The sequence below is a fragment of the Mauremys reevesii genome, linkage group 10 (genome assembly GCF_016161935.1).
Source record: "Mauremys reevesii isolate NIE-2019 linkage group 10, ASM1616193v1, whole genome shotgun sequence".
Classification (NCBI taxonomy): Eukaryota; Metazoa; Chordata; order Testudines; family Geoemydidae; genus Mauremys; species Mauremys reevesii.
The window spans coordinates 25,626,136-25,650,462 of NC_052632.1; the positions used below are offsets into that span (position 1 = coordinate 25,626,136).

At 43.6% G+C, this 24,327-nt stretch overlaps 1 protein-coding gene across 8 annotated transcripts in view; it reads left to right on the forward strand.

The window, feature by feature from the left end:
- The window catches only part of CGNL1 (cingulin like 1), a 149,567-nt gene that overhangs the window by 18,022 nt on the left and 107,218 nt on the right, over positions 1-24,327 (forward strand). For 2 of the 8 annotated variants that reach the window (XM_039492990.1, XM_039492999.1), the window contains exon 1: positions 16,941-17,032. The exons of 1 other annotated variant lie outside the window; for it this stretch is intronic. The gene's annotated coding sequence lies outside the window, so the exon portion shown is untranslated. Of the gene's footprint in view, positions 1-16,940; positions 17,040-17,079; positions 17,096-19,275; positions 19,347-19,592; positions 19,693-20,298; positions 20,315-24,327 lie in introns of those variants that run through there. 5 more of the 8 variants (XM_039492993.1, XM_039492995.1, XM_039492994.1 and 2 more) reach the window with 5 other exon arrangements.

Below are 24,327 nucleotides of genomic sequence, written 5' to 3' on the forward strand. Positions count from 1 at the left end.
TGTCATGCGCTAGCACCATTATGCTAGGATCTGATCAGATAAGTGAGAGGTTGCCTGCATTAAAGGATCTAAGCCTGAATTACATTCAGGGAGCCTTCAGAATGAAAGCTCTAATAAGGGTTGCTCTCATCTAAAGGATCATTCGCACTCTGGTCTGGAAATTTTCAAATAATTTGAGATTTTAACTGAGAAATCAAAACCAAAAACAACAACAACCTTGTTATTTTTCTCTGCTTCTCAAATCAACTGGCCGAACACGGACATACCACCTCCTCAACTCCCATTCGGATTTATAAATATCCAAAAGCTAAGTCCAAGGTTGTTTTTATTTGCATTCTCCAAGATCTCTTTTTTGGAGATGTGTTTGAGTCTTTGGTCTCTGGCTTGTATTGCTACAGAACTGATGAAAGTCCGAGATCTCAATCAAAGGCTTAACAATAATCCTCTATTGCCCTAATTCTTCTCAGAAAACATCTCTCCCTGACAAGCACAGTCTTTAAGCTTTTACTTCTTTCACTGCTTACAATTTATTTCCTAATTAGAAGGAATTGTTTCCTTCTTGCCTCTTTGTGCCGAAAGAAGGGTGTATTTATTGGAAGGCATCTCTCTGTCTCTTTGCCTTGCCTGACACTCAGGGCCAGCTCCAGGCACCAGCAAACGAAGCAGGTGCTTGGGCCAGCCAATACTAATGGGCGGCACTCCGCCCACTATTGGAGCAGCACGTCTGGGACTTCGGCGGCAATTCGGCAGCGGGTCCCTCAGTCCCTCTTTGAGCTGCTGCTGAAAAGGAAGAGAGGGATCGAAGGACCCGCTGCCAAATTGCCATGGAAGAATGGAGTGGCACGACTGAGGTGCCGCGGCTTTTTTTTTTTCCCGCTTTGCTGCTTGGGGTGGCAAAAAAGCTGGAGCCAGCCCTGCTGAAACTGTGACTGTAATGACACTTTTAATATATACAACGTGCCAGCCTAACACTCTTCACAATCAGCCTATTTCCATTCATGGCAAGATGCAGCAATAGCTGGAATAAACATGAATCACAGAGTTCGTATCCTTAACATAGGCACTGACTCTTAAGCACAATATTACAATTTAAAATTTATTTTCCTTTTCAGATACAGTAACTCCTCACTTAACGTTGTAGTTATGCTCCTGAAAAATGCAACTTTAAGCAAAACGATGTTAAGCAAATCCAATTTCCCCATAAGAATTAATGTAAATGGGGGAGGGAGGGGTTAGGTTCCAGGGAAATTTTTTTCACCAGACAAAAGACTATACACACACACACACACACACACACACACACACATGCACACAGTATAAGTTTTAAACAAACAATTTAATACTGTACACAGTAATTCTGATTGTGAAGCTTGGTTGAGGTGGTGAAATCAGAGGGTGGGATATTTCCCAGGGAATGCCTTACTGCTAAATGATGAACTAGCACTTGGCTGAGCCCTCAAGGGTTAACACATTAATGTTAATGTAGCCTCACAGTCTACAAGGCAGCACAAATGGAGGGAGGGGAGATAGCATGGCAGACAGAGACACACAGGGCCAACTTTATGAACTGCGGGGCCTGATTCAAATACCTGGTGGCGGTCCGGGGCTTCAGTGGCACTTTGGTGGCGGGGGGTCTGCTCCGGGTCTTCCGCGGCACCGAAGGACCCCCCGCTGCTGAAATGCCACCGAAGACCCGGAGTGGACCCCTCCCCACTGCCAAAATGCTGCCAAAGACACCACCCCCCCGTGGGTGCCAGTTGAGTAAAAAAAAATTTAAAAATTAAAAAGGCGCCTAAGGCGCGGGGCCCTCTTAGGTGTGGGGCCCGATTCCTGGGAATCGGGGACTAAGAAGTTTATATGAATAACAATAGCATTTTCTATTATGTCTAAAATTACAAACCCTTCATGCTTGAGAATAAAACTTTATTATTAGCTTTATTATTAGACATTTCCTTCACTATATATTATACAATAAGCAAGATGCCTTATGACGGAGTTTTGACTTTCTTTTGAATGATCCTGTATAACCCAATGTCAGAGACACCATACAAAACCTGATTGACCATTAGTTTACTCTGATGTAGTAATGTGCTTTGGGAATAATACTGTCTCCTCTTATGAACAAGTAAGTCACTCTAGGAAAGAGAAGCTATAATTTGGAAATGGCACCCCCCTAGAATTGATATTGACAATCTTGGTACTTGTAGTTCAATGCTAGATGTTTGTGCTTGAGTTAGTGAAAGCACCAAGGTGGCAGCTCAAAGGGATAAAGCTCCTTATATCCCTCTGTTGGTGTCAAGGGGAAAAGGCACAGTGTGCCTCAGCTGGGAGCACTGAGAGCCCGGGCTGTCAGCTCCATGCCTAACATAGGTTGACTATATGTGTAGTGTTGACAAGGCCTAACTCTCCTTTATCCTATGACTGCAGGGGTGTTAATTCCCACTTTAATTTGAATAGTTTCTTGCAATGTGTGTTAATTTCTTATGCTTAGTGATCTGATCTACTTCATATTTAGCTGTGATACTCTGAATACTCAGCCTTTCCCAAACCTGAAGAAGAGCTCTCTGGAACGCGAAAGCTTGTCTCTTTCACCAACAGAAGTTGGTCCAGCAAAAGATATCATCTCACCCACCTTGACTCTCTCATATCCTGAGAGCAACACAATTACAGCACCTCTGTATGATTGGACTGGCATGGGCAGCAGGGCAGAGCTGAACTGGGCCCAACCACACCTGTGAAGCAGACATGATTCTTCAAAGATGCAAACTCCAGACAGGCTGCACTGGTGGTGGTGGCAGAGAGGACCAGGTGGACCAACAGTAGCTGTGGAAATGGGGTGGTCACTGGATCGGCAACAGGATGGACTCCATAGTCAGGCAGGTAGAGGTTAGCCGAGCTGAGCTGCCTTTTATAGCTGAAACACTGAATCCGCTGGTCTGCACCTCAGGGTGGGACCCTGGCCAAGCATCTGTAACAGGAGACTCAAGGACCAGTGAAGAGAGACACACCGGGATACCCTGCACTATCCTGACATGGACTGATATACAGTGAGTGGAGTACCAGGTAGGGGAGGATTTAGATAAACTCCCTGAAAGTTACTGTGGATTTTCTTAATCTTTATTTGAATATATGCTGTATGCTGTATACCAAGTGCCCCGTATTCTGTTTTTTGTGTTCCCTTCTCTTTCAAAAGACGTTCTCTGTTCCAAAAGAGTCAAGAGTGCTTGTGATGGGGAAGAATTGCCCCAAAAGGTTGACCAGGGAGGGTCTTATTTTATTTTATTTCTTTTTCCCCAGAGCAGAGATACAAACGAGACTCTGAGTGGGAGCTTGTCCCACAGTATTTTTCAAAAAGAGATCCCGTAGCCTAGATATTTTGAACCCAGCCTTATTGCTACCACCAACTCCTGGTAGAAGGATTAAAGTAGTTTAAGTTTATTGCCATTTGGCAACATTTCTTTAAAGGCTCCATCCCAACCTCTAATTTTTCAAGATCAAAATTGTATGTTCTGGTTTTTGGACGACTGCATTCTGGGGACATAAAACTCAGATATGCACATGTAAACATCTCTATGCTCAGATTACGTAGCTAGCCATGTAACTATCCAATTTACGTGACTAAATGCTACTTGCACGTGTACATTACTGCTTCTTGGTGCCAAAAAAACTGATTGCCCCAAAACTAACATGCAATTCTGGATGTGAAAATATAGGCCCAGATTCTTGGGTTCAGTCAAGTTGTGCTCAGTGCAAGACCAGGCAAGTGAGGAGTGGAAGCTGCTGTCTAAGTTACAACAGTAAGTCCCCTTCACTATCCTAGAGCCCGCTGGAAGTATGACTCTGGAAGTCAGAACAGCCTAAAGCCTGCTGTAAATTATGGTTGGCTGCATGTGGCTGCCAAGGACTATTCTGGCAGCCAGGGTACTGGTGTGTCAGCCATGCTTCCTCACGGGGTGCTTGGAGGATGATGACATAGGAGTTGCTATGGCAGCCCTACTCCCCCAGACAGTTTTCCCATGCCACAGGAATCCTCTGGTGGCCAGGTCCACTGGGTTTAAGCCTTCTTAGCACTATGGGACCTGTGAAATGCAGGTTTAGGCCTGGTCTACACTAGGAATTTACATTGATATAGGTATATCTTTCAGGGGTGTGAAAAATCCACACGCCTGAGAGACATAACTATACTGACCTAACCCCCAGAAGAGTTCTTCAGTCAACCTAGCTACTGCCTCTCGGAGAGGTGGATTGCACTGAAGCACCGCAAGTCTGTTTTTTAAATGTGGACATATAAGACTCAAGAATCCGTGCCTTACAGTCTACACTGGACAATCTGGCCAAAGCTCCTACTTCACACAGCCTTTGTATTTATAAACTACCGATTAAATTAAAAATGTTTCTGAGTTCAAAACCATTTAACACATATGCTATAATGTACTGGTTAAGAAAAACAAATACACGAGCACTTTTTCTTCTAACTCTTGGCACTGTATCTGTTTTCTGCTAGCCCTGTATTCCTTTTTTCCACGGAAGTGAGAGCCAGCCTACTGTTTTATCACAAAAACAACAAGGAGTCTGGTGGCACCTTAAAGACTAACAGATTTATTTGGGCATAAGCTCTCTTTCAAAGCCAACTGTACTGTAAGATTAGGAATAAAACATTTGCAAAACTAGATCTTGTTCTCTTCCCCCAAAGAATAGGATAGTCTCTCTAGTATCATGAGAAATATAAATGCAAACATCACCACCTGCCCCTGCCATTCCAATAAGCTAGACAAATATTCCCATTGTACTCTGAAATGCCAAAAAAGAAATATAACTTGACTCCCACCACTAGGGCTAGTTTTATCTAGTGCACAATTTTGTATATTACCATTTATATTTAATGCAATCTCCCCTCATAAAGTACTCTCATATTTAGAGAAAGAAATAAGTGCTTTTATTTCACATATTCCCATGTCCAGCCCCACCCCAGCCTGGGAGAGGGGACTGAAAGCAATCCTGATCAGTATCTGGAGTGCCTGCTCCTGGGTCCCAAACTGAAGGGAAGTATAAGTAGTTCAAGTATTTAATTTAATCAGGTATCTGAGGGGGGCCACAGATGAAAGGGGAGTTCCCCTAGTTTAAATGATTGCATTCATGCTTTGTCTACACCAAAATAAGTTATCCGTCCTCTAAATTGCACGTCCTCAATGAAAGGCTCCATTAGTCTCTTTGTCATTCCAACACATGCTTTAGTTGCAATTTCCAGTGTGTGGAATATATGAATATAGTGCAGGACTTTCCCTCTGAGCTTTTAAGCTTCTATCAGAATTGGAATATTATTTTAAAAACTGAATCAGTTGAGGCAAACTAAGTTTATGGCATGCAGTGACCTAGGGTAACATTTTACAAAGCACCTAAGTAACTTAGGAGTCTGAGTCCCATTTTCAAAAGTAACTCAGGCCCAGTCTACACTACAGACCTATGTCAGTATAAATACATCACTCAGGGGCGTGAAGAATCCACACCGCTGAGTGACGTAGTTATACCAACCTAACTCCGTCCCCCCCATGTAGACAGCACTATGTCAGCGGGAGAGCTCCCAGCTACTGTCTCTCAGGGAGGTGGATTACTTGCAGTGATGGGAGAAGCCCTCTTGTTGGCGTAGGTAGTATCTACACTGAAGTGGTGTCATAGGTGCCGACACCGTGGGTGCTCCAGGGCTGGAGCAATGACAGAAAAAAATTAGTGGGTGCTTAGCATCCACTAGAAGCCAGTTCCCCCTCCCCAACACCTCCCACCTGCCTGCTGCCCCGCCGATCAGCCCTTCCCTCTCCCTCCCATCACCTACCGCCCACTGCAATCAGCTCTTTCGCAGTGTGCAGGAGGTTCTGGGAGGGAGAGAAGTGGGGATGGGGCACGCTGGGGGGAGGGTACGGAACTGTGTGGGAAGAGGCAGGGCAGAGGTAGGGGCTTGGGGTGGGGGAAGGGGTTGGGTGGGAGCGGGGTCTGAGGCAGAGCAGGGGGTTGAGCACCCCCTGGGCCTGGAGGAAGCCGGTGCCTATGAGTGGTGTAGCTGCACCACTGCAGTGTTTTAAGTGTAGATAAGCCCTATGTTTTTACACCAATTTAACTAAATCAGTTGAAAGAATGATTTTGTTAAATTGTATCAGAGGGGTAGCCGTGTTAGTCTGGTTCTGTAAAAGCAGCAAAGAATCCTGTGGCACCTTATAGTCTTGCATCCGACGAAGTGGGTATTCACCCACGAAAGCTCATGCTGCAAAACGTCTGTTAGACTATAAGGTGCCACAGGATTCTTTGTTAAATTGGTATGCCGCCCTCGCCTCGGAGCTATCAATGAGGACTTGTCTACACTTAAATTGCTGCAATGCACTGCTGCAGTGCTTCAGTGAAGACACTACCTTTGTGGATGGGAGGGGTTCTCCCATCGGCATAGATAATTTGCCTCCCCGAGAGAACAGAATTCTTCCATTGACCTAGCACTGTCTACGCCAGGGATTAGGTCGGCTTAATTGCGTTATTAAAGGGGTGTGGGTTTTTCACACCCCTAAATGCTATAGTTTTGTAGTGTATAGGAATATATAGGCAGGAATATTGGGTTAACTCTATGCAAGGAGTATGCAGTTCAGTATGCAAAGGAGCAATTCATAAGACTATGGACCTCACCAGAATCAGAAGTTACTCAACAGAGTTCCAGCTGGCTCAGTGTGAATGTTATCTTCGCTTAACAATTAAATTGTTGGGAGTGTATAAACTCCCCTGTAGGACAATAAGCCCTTATCCAACTCTGCAATGGCCTTGTAACTAAAAATATGTTCTATGTAGTAATTATTTTAACTTGTTAGACAGTACCAAAAGTTTTCTCAGAAGATAGTATCAGTGTTTGGCAGAAACATGCTTCCAAAAACTAAACTAACTCAAGAAGTTTCCAGGGACATATTTAAATATATGGATGGAGACTTTTACCCAGTTCCAAAATATAACAGACTAGTCATGCAACAGTTTTCTTTGTTAAGCATAAACATCCTAAAAATACTAGGAAGGTTCACTGAGAGAGATTATGAAGAATGGCCTGATACTGCCATCAGATCTGTATGGGCAGACCTTTGTGACTGCACAGAGCCACACTGAAGCATTGAAGCCTTTAATATTCCAGGATTTGGAACATCTAGGAAGATTCTGGTTGACTCAGTGTCAGGCTTTGATACACCTTTCTTGAAACAATTGACAATTGTGGGGTTTGAAATTGAAAAAGAGGCCTGAAGTGGATGTCCGCAATTTTCATCGGCAAGTCCAGGATGAGATGGGTTCCCTGTAATTCTTCTTATTCCCAGAGTAATGTTATAAATTAGGGCCACTGCATTAGTAAAGCACAAAAACTTTGTTAAAATACTATCCTAACCTCTCATCCAGGAAAGCAGTGAGTATGTACTTAAATCCATCTCTATTCTGGAAAATTGATTTCAATGGGATTTAAGCACATGCTTGCAGTTAAGCATGTGCTTATGTACATTCCTGAACAGAGCTGCTTTCCTGAATCAGGGCTTTAATGTCTGCCAAAACAATCCATGAAAGCAGAGAATTCCAGCAGGCTAAGACTTCTTAACCTTTAACCTATTTTAGCTTGCTTAGTGGTTGCAGGAAGTTGCAAAGGTTCTGGTGTTCTCTCAGACCTTACCTACGCTGATAGTTATACACTGAAAGGGAATTAAGACTGCAGCTTTAATTTTTAAGAGACAAATTCTGCTCACCTTACTTGTGAGTAGTGCCGTAAGTTTTTCTACTTTGACAAAGAAATTATTGGACTTGTTCCCTTCAGTCTAAACCAGAACAATCACTCAATTGCTAGTAATGTGGCTTCCTTTTAGTACAGTTTTATTATGATATGATTGTGTATGATAGCATTAATAGTGAATTCCTTATCAGAAACTGCCCGTGCTTCAAACAGGTCTACAGTAGATAATACAAATCTGGGATATCACTTTACACTGGTGAACTTTTCAAACACAAATACAGATAACTGAGACTCCTTTAAAAGTGTGAACTTTAAAGCTTCAGTCCTCAAAAGACTTAGGCATATGCTTGAAGTCAATAAGGCTACTCAGAGTGTGTTTAGACGTGTTTAAGTCTTTGTAGGATCATGGCCTAAATATGATGACTCTTTATAAATTTTTGGAATTTGGCTCCACAGAGATGACTATGTTTTTATCATGCTTCCTCAGCTGACTGAGACAAAGTAAACATAGCATGGATGAAATCTAAAAAAATCTCCAGTATATTAAAAAATTAAATTTAGTGTTTCCATGCTTTTATATTATTGTTGCTGAGATCTGTTCCAGTCTGAGCATCAGTAGTGTTAAAATGAACTTGTCCACCAGGTGGTGCCATTGCACAACATCAGCAAAAGAAACTACAACATACACCAAACTTTTAGTTTACAGCTAGCATTGTGAAATATTTTGGATGAGGTTTTTTTAGATTTTCATATCCTTTCTTTTTAAAATTAGAAAAGTGGCAAGAATTAACCTCCAAGGCCATATATAGAAAAAATAAATAATAAAATACGACAGGATTTGAATTTACTATCTTTGAGATATGAAGGTGCTTTTATCCAAGAGTTTACAAACTTTGCCTAGCACCTGTTAGAATTTAAAAACAATATTTTTGTCCCATGAAAGCTCTAATTTTTCTGCTAATAAAATGAAATACACAGTCAATGACTAAAACTTCAATATAAACTATAAAACGTAAATAAACCTCAAACGTTGCCTAGTTCATACCAAGACACATGCACATTTTTATTATAAAAATTGGCCATAAGGTAAAATTTTCAAAAGTGTCTATGTGACTTCAGAGCCTAAGATACATTTTTAAAGATTATTCAGGGACAGTTTTTCAAACATATGAGGGGCCTAACGATGCAGACAGAATTTTAGGGTGACCATATTTCCCAAAGGGAAAACAGGATACCGCGCACAGCTGGCCTGAACCCTCCCCCACGCTCTGCGTGGGTCAGGCCCGAACCGCTCACCTGAGCCCTTCCTTCCCCCCATGTCAGGGTGGGGTCCCTGCTCACCCGAGCCCTGCCTTCCCTCTGCACAGGGCTGGCGTCGCTGCTCACCCCCACGCCATGTTCCTGTGCACTGCACCCGTTTGCTCTTGCCAACTGATCAAGTTGGCAAGCGCAGATGGGACAAATGCACACTTTTCCCAAAAATGTTGGGACGGCCGGGACAGGGCTTAAAAAAGGGAGTGTCCCAGCCAAAATGGGATGTATCGTCACCCGAAGACAGGTGTCTCGTGGGAACTGCATGGGAATTAGGTGTGAGACATTTCTGAAAATCCCAGTAGATAGCTTTAAAATCTGTCCCCTAGGGATTTAGAAACCTAAGGGCAAAATTTTCCAAAGTGACCTAGGAGCCTAAGTCCTATTTTCAAATGGGAACTAGGAACTTTGGGTATGTCTACACAGCATTTTGGAGCCTGTGGGAGCAAGCCTTCCAGCCTGGGTCGGCAGACCCAAGCTACAACTTCAAGGTACTGTCTACACAGCTATTTTAAGAGCACTAGCACGAGCCCTGCTAATCTGAATCTGTTGGCTTGGGCTGGGAGTCTCACTCCTGTGGGCTCCAAAATGCTGAGTAGGCATACCCTTAAATACTTTTGAGGATCTGAGCCTTAGGAGCCTGTCTCTATGAAAGTCAATGGGACTTAGGCTACGTCTAAGACATGGGCACTACAGCAGCACAGCAATGGTGTTGTTTCTATGCCACTGTAGTGTCACAGTTTAGACACTTCCTACAGCATTAGTTCCCAACACGGTGCCTGTGGGTGCCATGGCGCCCGCTGGGGCATTTATGTGCGCCCACCTACTGACAAGGGAGCGCCCCGCTGCCGAGGAGTGCGGCTGCCGGACAAGCAGCCGCTGAAATTCTGCCGAGAAGTGGCAACGTCAAGAAGCATTGCCGCCAAAATGCCGCTGCTTCTCGGCGGCATTTCAGCGGTGACACTTCTTGATGACGCTGCTTCTCGGCGGCATTTCGGAGGTGATACTTCTTGATGACGCTGCTTCCCGGTGGCATTTCGGTGGTGACGCTTCTTGGCGTTGCAACTTCTCGGCAGCATTTTGGCGGCTGCTTGTCCGGCGCCCGCCACACTGAAAGGTTGGGGACCACTGTCCTACAGTAACAGAAGGGGTTGTTTTGTCCACCTTCCTGAGTGGTGGTAGGTTGAGGGAAGCATGCTTCCATTGTCCTAGCTGTGTCTACCCCAAGGGTTAGGTGAGCATAGCTACAGTGCTGAGGGGGGTGAGTGCACGCCTGAACAATGTAGCTATATCACTCTAAATTAAGTGTAGACTAGGCCTTAGACGTCTAAGTGTCTACGGGTGTGTTTACATTGTAATTAAAAACCTGCAGCTGGCCCACGTCAGCTGGCTTGGGCTATGGAGCTGTTTAATTGTGGTATAGACGTTTGGGCTCAGACTGGAGCCCAGGCTCTGGGGCCCTGCAAGGGGGGAGGCACTACCAAAAATCTTACAATTAACCTATCTGCAACTTTAGATACCTAAATACATTTAAAATCTGACCCAAAGTCTCTCTGGTTAATCTAGGATGGTGTTTCTATTGCTCCAAATAGAATAGAAATATACTGGACCAAATTTTGGCACTCTCTGGTTTTCTCCCCAAAAAGGTGATATCATTATTAATTTGTATTATTGTAGTGATTAGGTACACTTATAAGCTGCAAAACCAACATTATTTATGCCCCTATGTGCTGGCTACTATTGGTATAATGGATTTAGGTCAAGTTGCATATATATCCTAAAATGTGCAAATCATGATCCCTGATATACAATCTAAGAAACCAAAAGAGGTTTGAATTCAATACCTCTGAAATATAAAGAAAAGATTTCATCAACTGGACTGAAGTCTTTGCTTGTCAGTCTTGAGGATTTAGGCCCTGACCCTGCAAATATGTACACATGTTTAACTTAAAACCCATGTGTATGTGTTTGCAGGATCATTGTCTTTATTGTGAAATTATCCACAGGAGACCTCTGACAGTGTTACCTGAGTGCATTACAAACTTACCGGGGAAAATTACAGAGTCTAGTAAAGCAAATTTCATATTACTTCCTCCTTTTGTTTCTCCTGCCTGTTGAAGTCAGGAAGGGACTGTCTGATATTAGATTAACAAAGAGAAGGTTCAGGGCGACTTGACTGCAGTCTATAAATATCTACATGGTGAACAAATATTTAATAATGGTGTCTTCAATCTAGCAGAGAAAGGTATAACATGAGCCAATGACTGGATGTTGAAGCTAAACAAATTCAGATGGAAATAATTCATAAAGATGTACTCTAGAAATTATTTTGAGGCAGTTCTATGACCTGTGTTATATAGAAGTTCAGACTAGATGATCACATTGGTCCCTTCTGCCCTTGGAATCTATGAATCCGTATTGGTTGGGGCCTCAATGTGCTAGAGTAATACAAATAGTCAGTCATAATAATAGCTATTAAAAAGAGCTATACCCATTGCAAAACATTATGTAACTCAGATTTCATTTACTGTGCTTTCCCTCTTTACATAAACTACTCTCTGTTTACCATGATGACTGAAGCAATACTGTCAATATCATTTCTTCAAACACAGAAATTGTTCATTTCATCAAATTGAGTGACAATATGTATTTTGGGCAAAACATCCCTCTGGTAAATCACAAACATTTGGGGAGTGTTCAGACTACCCTTTAAAATATTGTTAACTACCTTGTGTAAACAGGCAATTAACTCCATATATTAGTGTTAAATCCACACGACTAAAAGGAACACAAACACAACAAATCTGAGTGTTGTCTTGGACACTTAAAAGTGAGATTTCCAAACATACTGAGCATTGGCCTAATCTGCTCAACAAAGACAGGTTATGTCTACAGTAGAGAGCTTACAATGGCACAGGTGTACCGATGCAGCTGTGCCCCAGTAAAATCTTGTGTATAGCCGCTCTGTGCCAACAGGCGACAGCTCTCCCGTCGACATAATTAAACCACCCCCAACGAGTTGGTGTAACTTATGTCTCTCAAGGGTGTGTTTTTTTCAGACCCCTGAGCAATATAAGTTATACTGACATAACTGGTAGTGCAGACATAGCCTTAGGGAATTTAAGAAAGTTGTAAAGAAGGGAATTATATCACTTCAGACGAGCAGAGTCTGCCAATTGCCAATACTTTAGTATGAACATGCTTGGCGGCCCTGTTGGACCAATACCCTTAATCAAGATTGGGATCTTTCAATCTTTTCTTGGGCAAAACTCCCATTGTTTTCATAGACTTGCCCAAGTAAGATATGCAGGACACTGTCGTAACTTATAGTTAAATTTATACACTGTTATTTTTTGTCTGTACTTCAGTGTAATGTTACCTTCTTTACAAGTATGGGCTGGGCTGGGGGGTGGGGGTGGGGTTAGTTGTAATTATATCCTGAAGCCCCCGAACAATATTATATCAGACACACAGCTGCTGCTGCAAATATAATGTTTACTATATACACACAGAAACCAGTAGGGGCCTCCAGTCATCTAAATAAATACACACAGTAGCTTTATCTCATTAATTTTCTATTAAATGGTTTATTTTGGAGGAATGGCAGTATGGAATTATGTGCTCCCACTTCTTCTCTGTGTACAGGTAACTTTCTTTGACATGGGAAGTACATGCTTTAGTTTTCAAATTTTGCATCTATTGCAAGGCAAGTGTAATAACAAATAAAGTCACTTTTTTCACATTCAATCACTATTTTATTGCAGCAGTTTCATTCATTTAGGGGCCCCAGGGTTAAACTGTTGCATTATATTGCTTTTGTGATACAGACTTACATCCAGAGTGTCTAGTTATCCAGGACTATGGGTCTTGAACCCTGGTCCAGAGGGCTCATTGGAGCTAGCAGATTCCAATCTGCAAAGTTTTGACAGAATAGGAGCTGAACTCAGTCAGAGCACCCCAGTCCTGGGAGCTGATCAGCAGAACACTAAGTGCCCTGACTGGTCCACAACCTACTTAAACCCAGTACAGGAACAGGAAGTTGTCTATGCAAGTGGGATCCATCTTGCTTTGGAATGTGTGCCTTGTGCTTCCTGCTCCCATGGCTTGACTTTCTGGTATCCTAAACTGGCCCGACTCTGGTTATCAATCCATGGTTAAGCTCTCAATTTTGTCTCCTGCTGCTGATCTCCTGGTGATCTGACACCTGACTCTCAGTTTTACCCCCTGGCCTGTTTCAGACTCTGATCTCCCAATATCTAACCTGGCCCAACTCCTGCTTTGACCACTAGGTCAGAATGCCCACATCCTCATTGTGACACTAGTGGCCACTTGCATAGGACACATTGAATTTTAATGACAGCTCAGGAAAAGAGCTAAGCATTTCTGGTTACCTCACTGGAATTTTATTTTACATCTTCTCTGGAGCAGGAATACTTTTAAACCTGTTGTTATAATTTACATTTATTTAACGAGTCCATCTGTGTGTATATATGAAATATCCATGTTCTGCAGCACTGTTATAAGCATAGAGACAACTAAGCATGTGATTCAGATCTCCTGTCTGTTTTACACTGACAAAACTCTATTAGCATCTAGGGAGTTATTCCTTGGCAGAATTGTTCCCTCTTCTCTAGCCTTTGGTATTCTAGGGACGGGTTGGGGTTTGTCAAGGGCAGTGTCTTACGTAGTGCAGAACTCTAAGGCCAGACTGGACAGCTCAAAGTTACAGCAGTCTATTGCCTTGCCTAAATTATGCAGGATCTCTTGGACCACAGCCAGCCCAGAATCCCAAGGTTACAGAAGTGAATTAGTGATAGCTTTGCCCACACCTTTCCTTTGGCTTCCACATGCATATACTCAGCCTTATGCAGTAAGTCAAATGACTAAAGGAGCTGTCTCCGCTAGGAAACAAAGTGTGTTCTTAACTCAAGTTAACTAACATGAGGTAAAATCTTGGGGAAGAGAAGGCAGTTTGTAGCCCTCACACAAGTTAGAGGTCAAAGTAAACACTAGGCTACCTCATAGTATGTCTACACTGCACCATAAGCCCAGGCTCAAGGTTAACCCCCCTTGCGTCTACACTGCAATTGCGCTAACCCAGGGCTCAGACACATCCCCATTGCTTTGCAGTGTAGTTGCGGCCCCAGCTGACTCAGGTCTCGGGAGTCATCACCAAGTTTCCCACAATTCCAGGGGATAACTTCGTTAGTCCTCTCTATCCCAACAATCTGCAGTCCACTTTGTTGAAAACAATAGCCGCCCTCTTTCTCCTTCTCAGCAAACAGCAGCACCTCAGGTCAGCGTTAACCTATTCTGTTTCTGATCACCAATCTGCAAGCACACTATCAGAGAGCCTCCTGGGTTTGCAGTGGAGAGCAAACCGATCAAGACTTTGCAAAGCGAGTTGCTTCCTGGTAATGTGTAGGGTGGGCAATGAAGTTTTCCCACAGTGCACCATGGTCACATTTCTGGGGGTGGTGAGTGCTAGGGACTCTGGGATATGGTTACTTTGAGTCAGGTCTGTGCACTGCAGAGCCCTAGGTTCAAGCATAGATTAGAAGTAGTGTCTAAATACAATATAGGCATTCAAACCCAGAGTCCCCTAACACAGGTCAGGTGACTTGAGTCCCACTAACCCTGGCCTTACCTTGCATTGTAGACACACCCATAGTCTTCAGCTTGACCTTCTAACTTATGTGTAAACTACAAACTGCTAAAATTTTTGCCTCAGGCTAGTTACCATGTGTTAGCTAACATGAGGTAAGAACACATCTTTTTTTCTCGTGAAGATGCACCCAAGATCTTGTATCTCAGCTGTCCTACATTCTCATCCCTCTTTTCAGTCATTTCACTTGCCAAGGCGTAAAGTTGGTCTATGACTAAAAGTGAAGCCGACATAGCTATGTTAGTTCAGAGCGTGAAAAAACCAATTCCCTGACCAACATCGCTATGCCAACCTATCTACCAGTGTAGACACAGCTATGTTGATGGAAGAATGCTTCCGTTGTTGTAGCTACCATTGTTCAGGTAGGTAGTGTTCCTACAGTGATGGAAAAACCTCTTCTGTCAGCGGCTGTGTCTATACTATGGGGTGAAGCTGGCACAGCTACGGTGAGATAGCTTTGCCAGTATAGCATCCGTAGCGTGACATACCCTTTTGGTCCTGCCAAATTGCCAGAAAGTCCTGCTGTGTGAGAATGCTTCTCAGCCCCATGTACTGATGGGATCATTCAATTTTCTCAGACTGGTATGATGTTCCTCTCCACAGTTTGTGCATGTTATAGCTAGAAGGAGCTCAAGTGTTATGGGTTGTAGGAGCAGTGCTCCCATGCAGCTGGAATAAAGCAGATTGAGATAGGAGAAGTGCTAAGGGGCAGAAGATACAAAAGAAAGGGGAAAAAGAAAAAGAAATAAGAAGGGAATAACCATTTAGTGAGGCCCTCATTCTTCTAGCTGAAGAAGAAGTTGAGTTTGTCCATTGGCAAAGCATTAGATAAAAGCAGGAAACAATATTTCTTCAAATATACAAAATGCACTCATCTGCCTTGAGGACTAACTCTATAACAAGTTTGAAGTTTACAAATTGACCATTTCTTGGAGTTATGTGAGCCCAAAAGTGTTTTGACTTTTATAAATGGATGGATTTGTGTTTTATTTTGTTTTTTCACTTGTATAACTCAAAAATGACTTGAGTTTGTTAAAACATTTCAGAGTAATTCACCCATGGACAAAATTCTCAGACATAATTCTGCTTAAAATGAAATGTTTTGAAGAAGTATCAAGTGTGTAAAAATAGTGGTTTAGACTTTCTATTCCTGGAAATCAAAAAGAGCACATTTCAGTTTCGGATTGTATTAAATAGTGTTAGTTAATTTTTAAACAAAGAAATAGGCTTTTATCCTTTTGTAATCTTATTTTAAAAGTTCTTAATTTTCAGCCAAACCTTTATAGCTCACATTTCGAAGGGACAAGTCAGAAGCAGCATCTAGTTGCATGGTATCGTGAAATGTACTTTTTTTTCCTAGTGTAAAAGTTGTTAGTTCAATATCCCTTAAAATAAGAAAGCCAGGAAAGGAAATGTAAATGTAAAGCCTCAATTCAGTTTACTAAAGTGAGAGTCTACATTGGTTAGTCAAATGGTGAGCGATAAAGTTGTATCTGCTAGGAGCCAAGTATCACATGAAGCCAAATTCTGGTTATAAAAGTGCAGTTTTCAAACCAGTGTGACCTCAGTGCTGATCAATAAATAGAAATTCAATAGGACAGCTGAATTTGGAGAATGCCAAACAGAGTTTGGGATGTATTAGAGCACCTGACAGCTAGAATTAATCCACAGCACAGGGGTCTAGGGCATTACTGTTTGTTTAGCTTTTGTTGCTTACTCCATTTTGTATTGTATTTTACAACTGCCAGCTAATGAACTGTGCAGTCTGTAAAACATGAATCCTGGTGTCAAGTCAGTTTTGTAAATAAGGATCAATGCCTCAGTTTAAAGGGGAAAAAAATGTGGGGCAGGATATGGTAGCTTACATTGGGAAGCTGAAATATATGCTGTATATTTAACTGAAAATCTATCTTTAGCACAAGACTATATGGTCACTGTATTTTTATTCACCCCTTTGAGACTGCCTCATCCAACTGGACAATAGTCTTTTAGGGTATTACAGCTGGACTATGGGTCTTGTTGAATTAAGACTCTGTCTTGCTAGCATTGTTAAATCAAGTATTCCCAAATCTTTACCTCCCAACAGTCCTGGGTTTCAGGGGCTGTCCCACTTTGAACCCCCAAGTCCCTGTTCCAGTTGAAGAGCAGTTTGCCCTAGGCCCCGGTTTGAGAGGGCCCCCAAACCAAGTGGCATTGTGACCTGGCACACAAGGTCACATCATCACTCAAAGTTTGGCCTGTCTGCCCCGCAGTCTCCATGTATGGAGGGCTGGATGGGCCAAATCTGATGGCGCTGAATCCTGCTTAACACACTTGAAATGGTGAGAGGTATGCTAAATTACTGAGTATGCCAGACTACAATAGAAATGAAAAGTGCATGATAGGTAGGGCAACATGAAAAGATTTATTATAAACTCACACTAATAACTGGTAGTCATGACTGCTGAGTGTTTTAGTAGTAGCTGCCTTTCTTTTCTATCTATTTATGCTAGATTCTTTTCAACTACTTATAGACCAATATGGCACACACCTTCTATACACTACAGAAATCCAGTTTCTTAAAATCATCTCCATCAGTTTTAATTTTATAAACTATTTTGGATTCCTTCTAGCTTTACTGATTTTTATTTCCAGTACAGACCCCAGTAGTATATGCAGTGAGTCAGCAATGAAATTATCAACGTAGTAGTGAGAGAAGAATTACTTTTTCTGGCCCAAATATCTGTTTATACATCTTAATAAAACAGGCCAATTCTGTACAGCTGTATCACACTATGTGCTCCTGTTCATCTTACTGTCTATCATCCCTAAACCTCTTTTTTAGCTCAGTTTTGTAACTGGCCGTCTTCTGTATTATAGTTACAAATATGGTGAATTCCTCCTTCCCCAAAAAATCATCTTAACACTAATGTCTAATATTGTCTCATTGTTTCCTTGTATTCTCCCATCTGTTGTTCTTTGTTTTATACTTAGCTTGTAAACCATATGGGACCGGGACTGTCTTTTGTATGTATAACACCTAGCACAACAGGGTCTTGGTCCATGACTAGGGCTCTTAGGTACTACGATAATACAAATAAATAATAATAGTTACACCAGGCCTACTACATTTCCCTCACTAACAAAATGGTTGAGTTGACATGATCTTGCCATCAGTCTGACCTCTTTCTTATCCCATGATTCCACTACTTACTTTGGAATAGCTGACTGGTTCAGATAACATAAACAACTTGCATCTTTTGTGAGGTTCCAGAAAGTTAACTTTGTTCCTGATTCTCTTGAAATACTAATCACTTGGGAGTATTGCAATCAGCACTCATTTAACCTTCATAGGGTGACCATACGTCCCGTTTGGGCCAGGACGGGCCCTTTTTTGAGCCCTCTCCCAGCTGTCCCGTTTTTGGCAAAACTGGGTATTTGTCCTTTTTGCTCTTGCCAACTCATCATCGTGCTCCAAATGCACAGTTTTGCCAAAAAAAATGGGGTGCGACCTCTAGTAAGGAGCAGAGGGACATGCCGGGAAGAGGGGGGCAAGCAGAACGCCAGCCCTGTAGAGGAGGGAGGGCTCTGGAGAGTGGCTTGGGCTGGGCCATCCCCTTGTAGGTGGGCAGCAAGGGGAGCTCAGGCCGGTCCCACATGCAGGTGGGAGAGAGAGGCCTCGGGCCTGCCTAGGGTGGGTGGCAGGTAGGGTGACCAGACAGCAAGTGTGAAAAATTGGGACGGGGTTGGGGGGCAATAGGAGCCTATATAAGAAAAAAACCTAAATATCGGGACAGTCCCTATAAAATCAGGACATCTGGTCACCCTAGTGGCGGGAGGGGGAGGAGGGGCTCTGACCAGCCCTGCATATGGGCAGGCAGCAGCGGGGTTCAGGAGGGAGAGGTGGCCTCGGGCCGGCCCCACGTAGGAGGGGGCTGTCCCCCTCCCAGCCCCAAAGAGGGCTGGGAGGGGGGACAGCTTGCGCTAGGGGTTGGGCGGCCTCAGGCTAGCCCTGTGAGGTGTCCCATTCTCCCTTTGGGAAAATATGGCCACCCTACATTCAGCAAGGAGCCACTGAAGAAATGCCATAGCGTGTGATGTGTGTCACTTCAGTTCTTTCAAGCAGGAAACACTGTAAATATTACGGAAACTTGACCTCGTGAGACTTCTAGTCTAGCTGAAGTGATTCTGAAAATCTTCCAAATGCTTAAGTGCATCTGTCTGTCCAGGTTTTCCTAGGGGTACTTGCTATTTTGTTCTTAAGGGGGAGAGCACCTCACTGTCTTGTTTCTCTAGGTTAATAATGTTCTACATCTACTACTGTACTTAACGTTTGGTTTGCACGTACCCTTCTCTATCTTTGCGGTACTTCCCCTGTTCCTCGTGAGCTCTGGCCGGCTTATCAGTGTCTTACATTCCTTGGAATTAATAGAACGGAACCGTGTTTTAAACAGAGACTGGCTGGAGCTGCGAAAAGGGAGCTCTGGACTTTTAACCAGCCCAAAGCTGAGTGTGCTGGGGCCTGGGGGGGTTGGTTCACGTGGAAGTTGTTCTTTCTGACCCGCTCCTTCCAGATTCCTGCAGCCTGGCCTGACAGGGGGTGAAGCCGGGCTCCGGAGCGAGGGGTTTTTCCTCACACACCGCACGACACGAGAGGTGCGCACACGGCAGCCCAAGGCTCTGGCCTGAGGCGCTCACAGGCTACCACAGCCCGGGCACCGCGAGTCAAAGCGCCGCAGCCCCCGCCGCACTGGGCGCTTCTGAGCCCCCAGGGCCCGCGCCTCTGCCCCTGCCCGAGCGGGGAGCCCCGCGCTCGGCTCACCTGCCCGGCCCCGCGGCGTCCCTGACTCCTCCCTGGCTCGGGGTGGGCGGGGGCGAGGTCTCCCGGCCGGGGTGGCCCCCTCCCCCGTCAGTGGAGGCGGGGAGTCGGTGCTCAGCCCTCGGCGCGATCGTGCCTGGCTCGGGCGGCGAGCAGGGCGCGGAGCGGAGCTGCTGCGGGCAGGTGAGAGCGCGCAGCGCCCGAGCGGAGCCGGGGACGAGGCAGGCTGAGGGGCGGCGGGGCGCCTCTGTCACCGCCTCCCAGCGGAAAGGGCCGTACCCGGCCGCAGCCCCTTTCCCCGGGCACCAGCGGCTCCCGCAGCCCCGGGCAGGGCGGGTGGGCGCGCTGCTGGCCCGGGCATGGCTGCCCGGCGCGGGTGGGAGCTGCCTCGGGGGTCAGGGCACGGGGTGGTGGCTGCTGGCCGGGGCGAGGGGCGCGGCCGTGCTGGCCGGGGCGCTGCTGCCCGGGCGGAGGAAGGGGATCGGCGGTGCGGCGCCTGAGTGAGCTCGGAGCTGGGGCTGATAAGTTGCTCTGTGGCTCCCAGCTCCGAGTTGCTGTGCTCACTGGTTTGGTTTTCTCTTCTTCACACCGGCGTCTTCCCACAGGCCAAGGGTGCGGAGTGCTCACTCCCCAGCTACTCAGCACAAGACTCCCTATAAAATCATCTGACAAAAATGAGGAGGCTCCCCGGAACCGCTGTTAATTGCACCCTTGGTAGTATTGCTTCAGGAGCGCATCAACAGCAGGCTTTTGAAGTGTCCCCTTAGCATTGCTTCCCTGGGTCAGCTCCACCTGGACCATAAAGGTGGGATTGCTAGTGTAGCCTGACGCTGGTGTTTCTACCATTGTGGTACGTGGTATAGGGGTTAAGGGCCAGTAGCTACCTGGCTCCAGCTGTGCAGGAATGTAAGCCTTTTGGGGCAGAGTCTGCCTGCGCTGTGTGTTTGTACAGTCCATACCACACTGAGGCTCTGACAATAGAAATGTTAAATAAGAGTAATCAAGCTCTAATTTCTGCTGCCACTGGTGGAGCTGAATCAGTGATAGCAAGGAAAGCAGGGAGAATTTGGGGGGAAATAAAGTCAGTGCAACCAGGCCTGTGTCTTACCAACTTTCCCTCCTTGTTGTAAAGTCCTCTGGGCAGGAACTGTATTTTCATACCCGCTGTGCAGCTCACTGGTGATACTTATAGTAATAATATACTTGCTGGGGTTGGCCCTGCCCTTAGATTTCAGATGAGTTCATGTGATCCGGTGCTGCTGGAAACACAGGTAGGGTTATCATGCATCTCAGAGGTGTGTGGGTGTGGAGTTGCATACTAGGCTGCCTCTTGGCTAGGGTTAGTGTGGGCATAATCTTAGCACCCTCGAACCATGGCCCTTTGGTGGAGATGGGGATGTGCCAACTTGTAGACACACATTCTTCAGCAGATTCCAGGGATTCCTGAAGTGGGGGGACCTCTGACTTCTTCATCTCCCTTTTATTCTATGAATTAACTTATTTTTGAGAAGGGGATTGTGCCTGCTTTGTGTGTGTTCACTTGCATAGGAAAGTCTTGGAAGACAATTTGCCTATTCATTCCTCCTTCAGTTAACCATGGGAATGTTACGTTGTATGTGTTTGTATACATGACAGAGAGATCAGTGCTGCCTCTGGTGAATATGGACTAGCATCAGCAGCTGGCTGAAGAACAATTTGTCACAACTTTTACCTCTAGCCTGTACTCTCCCCCCCACCCAAGTGTAATTTTCTTGCTGTATGATCTGAATATTCTACCTTGCACAAAATATTTTTAAAGGATCATTGCTGCAGATAATGGAATAGTATCCAGAAGGAAGTAATGGAAGTCCATACTTGGAGACGCTTGTTTTGTTTTGTTTTGTTTTTTAACCTCAACACTTCCAGTGTGCTTGACTTGTACAAATGTAGAAGACATAGTCTCTCTCCCAAGGATTGTACAACATAAGACTTGGATCCTGCAAATGGACATCTGAATGGATCAGTTGCCAGGATTAGTGTTGAAATCATACTCTGACAAATCAGTTCAATTATTTGGAATAGCTGCACCATAGTTAAGGTTGCATTACAGAGTTCAGTTTAATAGAAGTGTTAAACCTTTACTTTGTAAAAATCTTATTTAAATGGCTAATACCAAAACATAGAATATAAACTTTGAGCACAATTTGAATTTTTCAGGGTGGTTTGATTAAAAATGAGTGAATAAAGAGAGAATAATATTTTTAAAATCACCCCTTTTAGCAATTTTTCACTGGATTGTCTCATGCAAAACCCAGAATAGCTTACCTAAAGCATGGAATGTGTGACAGCCAGATGTGCTGAATTGTTGATATAGTTGATAGACAGGCATATGAGGTCACTATTAAAAAGTTTTGTGATAAACTGCAAATTTGATTAAATTGGGTATTTATTGCTTTTCGGTATCTGTTGGAGATGGAAATGAAAGCCTTATAGAGAATTAGAGTGTGTTATCAGTATTGTTGCAGGCAATGTGGAAGTAGAAAAGAATGCACAATCTTTCCCCTTAGGTTCTTATTTCCGTACTTTTAGGGTTTTGGGTGGATAGGATGTGTTGTGCTGCAATCATTAATGCCACTAAACTTAGCTATTGCTTGCTAATTTAGGTTGAAGGGCAGAATTTCAGGAAATATAGTTTTTTTTATTTTCACATGTATATTATGCACTTGTAGGTTATTGCTGAAAGGCTTTGTGGAAAAAGTATATTTTAAGGAGTGATATAAAGTCAGACTGACTGAACACAAAGAGATACTGAGTAAGGCGCAATCTTGCATTAGCCAGTGCAATGGACTAGGTGATTTAATAATTTTCCTCAATGAATGTATATCTTAGAAGGAGTCCTTGTGGCACCTTTGAAACTAACAAATTTATTGGGCATAAGCTTTTGTGGGCTATAACCCACTTCATCAGATGCAGGAAAGCTTATGCCCAATAAATTTGTTAGTTTCAAAGGTGCCACAAGGACTCCTTCTAAGATATACATTCATTGAGGAAAATTATTAAATCACCTAGTCCATTGCACTGGCTAATGCAAGATTGCGCCTTACTCAGTATCTCTTTGTGTTCAGTCAGTCTGACTTTATATTTATTAGTCTTTAAGGTGCCACAAGGACTCCTCGTTGTTTTTGCTGATACAGACTAACATGGCTACTCCTCTGAAATCTATCTTAAAAGGAACATTCAGCAAGGTTATAATTACCTGTGTAGTTAAGTATAAGGTGTTAAACATTTAGTGTAAAAATAGAATGTAATATTCTCAAAATGTAGTATCTAAGAACCCACAAATAACTTGAAAATATTTAGTGTGCTGCTATGTATGCATAATGTGAACAAACATATTTTGAAATATCTAGAATTTTATCTCTATAAAGTGGCTTAGAAATGTTTTTTGAAGTGAGTTTATCTTTCAGATTACTTCTTACGTTTGGTGTTTGTGTAGTTCTGCACACACTGCAGTGGTTTCTGATGAAGGAAATGGTAGTATCTTCTTCATAGCTTAATATTTTTCATATTTCTAAGATTCAGAAAAGTTCTGCAAGAGTTGCTATGTGTTTGTTTAGTTAAAAAAAGTTTCTTTCAGGGATACATGCTCATGGGATTGATCCCAGGGAATATGAAATGTTACTTGAGCGTCAGTGCAATGCAAACTCTATAAAACAGTAATCTAAAATAGATTACAGTAATGTAAAAAAGTAACAATGGAAATGGAAGAGTAATGAGTCATCCTCACTAGCACAGCCAGGAAACATGTATTATGCACAAACTTGAAGTGATTACCGATGAGGCGACCTATCTATGGATGTGCATTGCATTTATCTGCTTACAGTAGATGTTCTTATTCTCCATGACAGATTAGCTCCTTTTTTTTAATACAATATCTATTTTTTGTTAGTTTAATAAATGGTATAATCATTTATATTATCCAAATTTATACCTAGCAAAGCAGCACATATCATATCCGTGCAAGTCTGATAATCTAATAACACACATATAATTGTTCCTAACATTGTACTTGTGTGGGTGTGATGGAATCTCCGGGGTGCAACCTGGGGCTGCGGGACCACTGTGTCCCCTTAACTCTCCAGCCTGGGCTGTCTCTCACACTCCTTTGCTAGTGACAAGCAACAGACCCCACCAGGCTGTTATCACTCAGCACAACAGCATGTAGAGCCCCACATCCAGTTGCTAGATTGCATGAATGCTCGCGGAGCCACTCATGAATCACACAGAGAAAGGCACCAGCCAGATCCCCCCACCCTCCCAGCTACCAGCCTTGTACCTCAGGAATATACAGTCTTGTAAGCTTATTAATTGGTTCACCACTTCATCAATGGAATATATATATATACACCAGCCTTTGTAAACATGAGCAGATTTACCAAACACTTCAGGCAAACTAACTGGTAAAGATAAACAGTAAAACAAGTTTATTGACTGCAAAAAGACAGATTTTAAGTGATTATAAGTGATAGGCAAAAAGTCAGAGTGGTTACCAGAATAAAATAAAATCATGCAGTCTGCACTCTCAACCCTGTTAGGCTGGGCAACATCTAGATTAAACAGTTTTCTCATCCCACTAGATATTGCAGTTCATAGAATACAGGTTTCTGTATTCCTCTGTTGGAGTCTTCAGTGTCTCAGTGTCCTTGTTGTTTGCAGCATGGTTGGGGAGAGGAGAAAAGGCCAAGCGTGGAGCCACTGTGTTCTGTTTTATACCCTTAGTCCATGTGCTTGGAGAACACAAGTCCAGGCATGTCTGTGGGCATTGCTGAGTCACCAGGC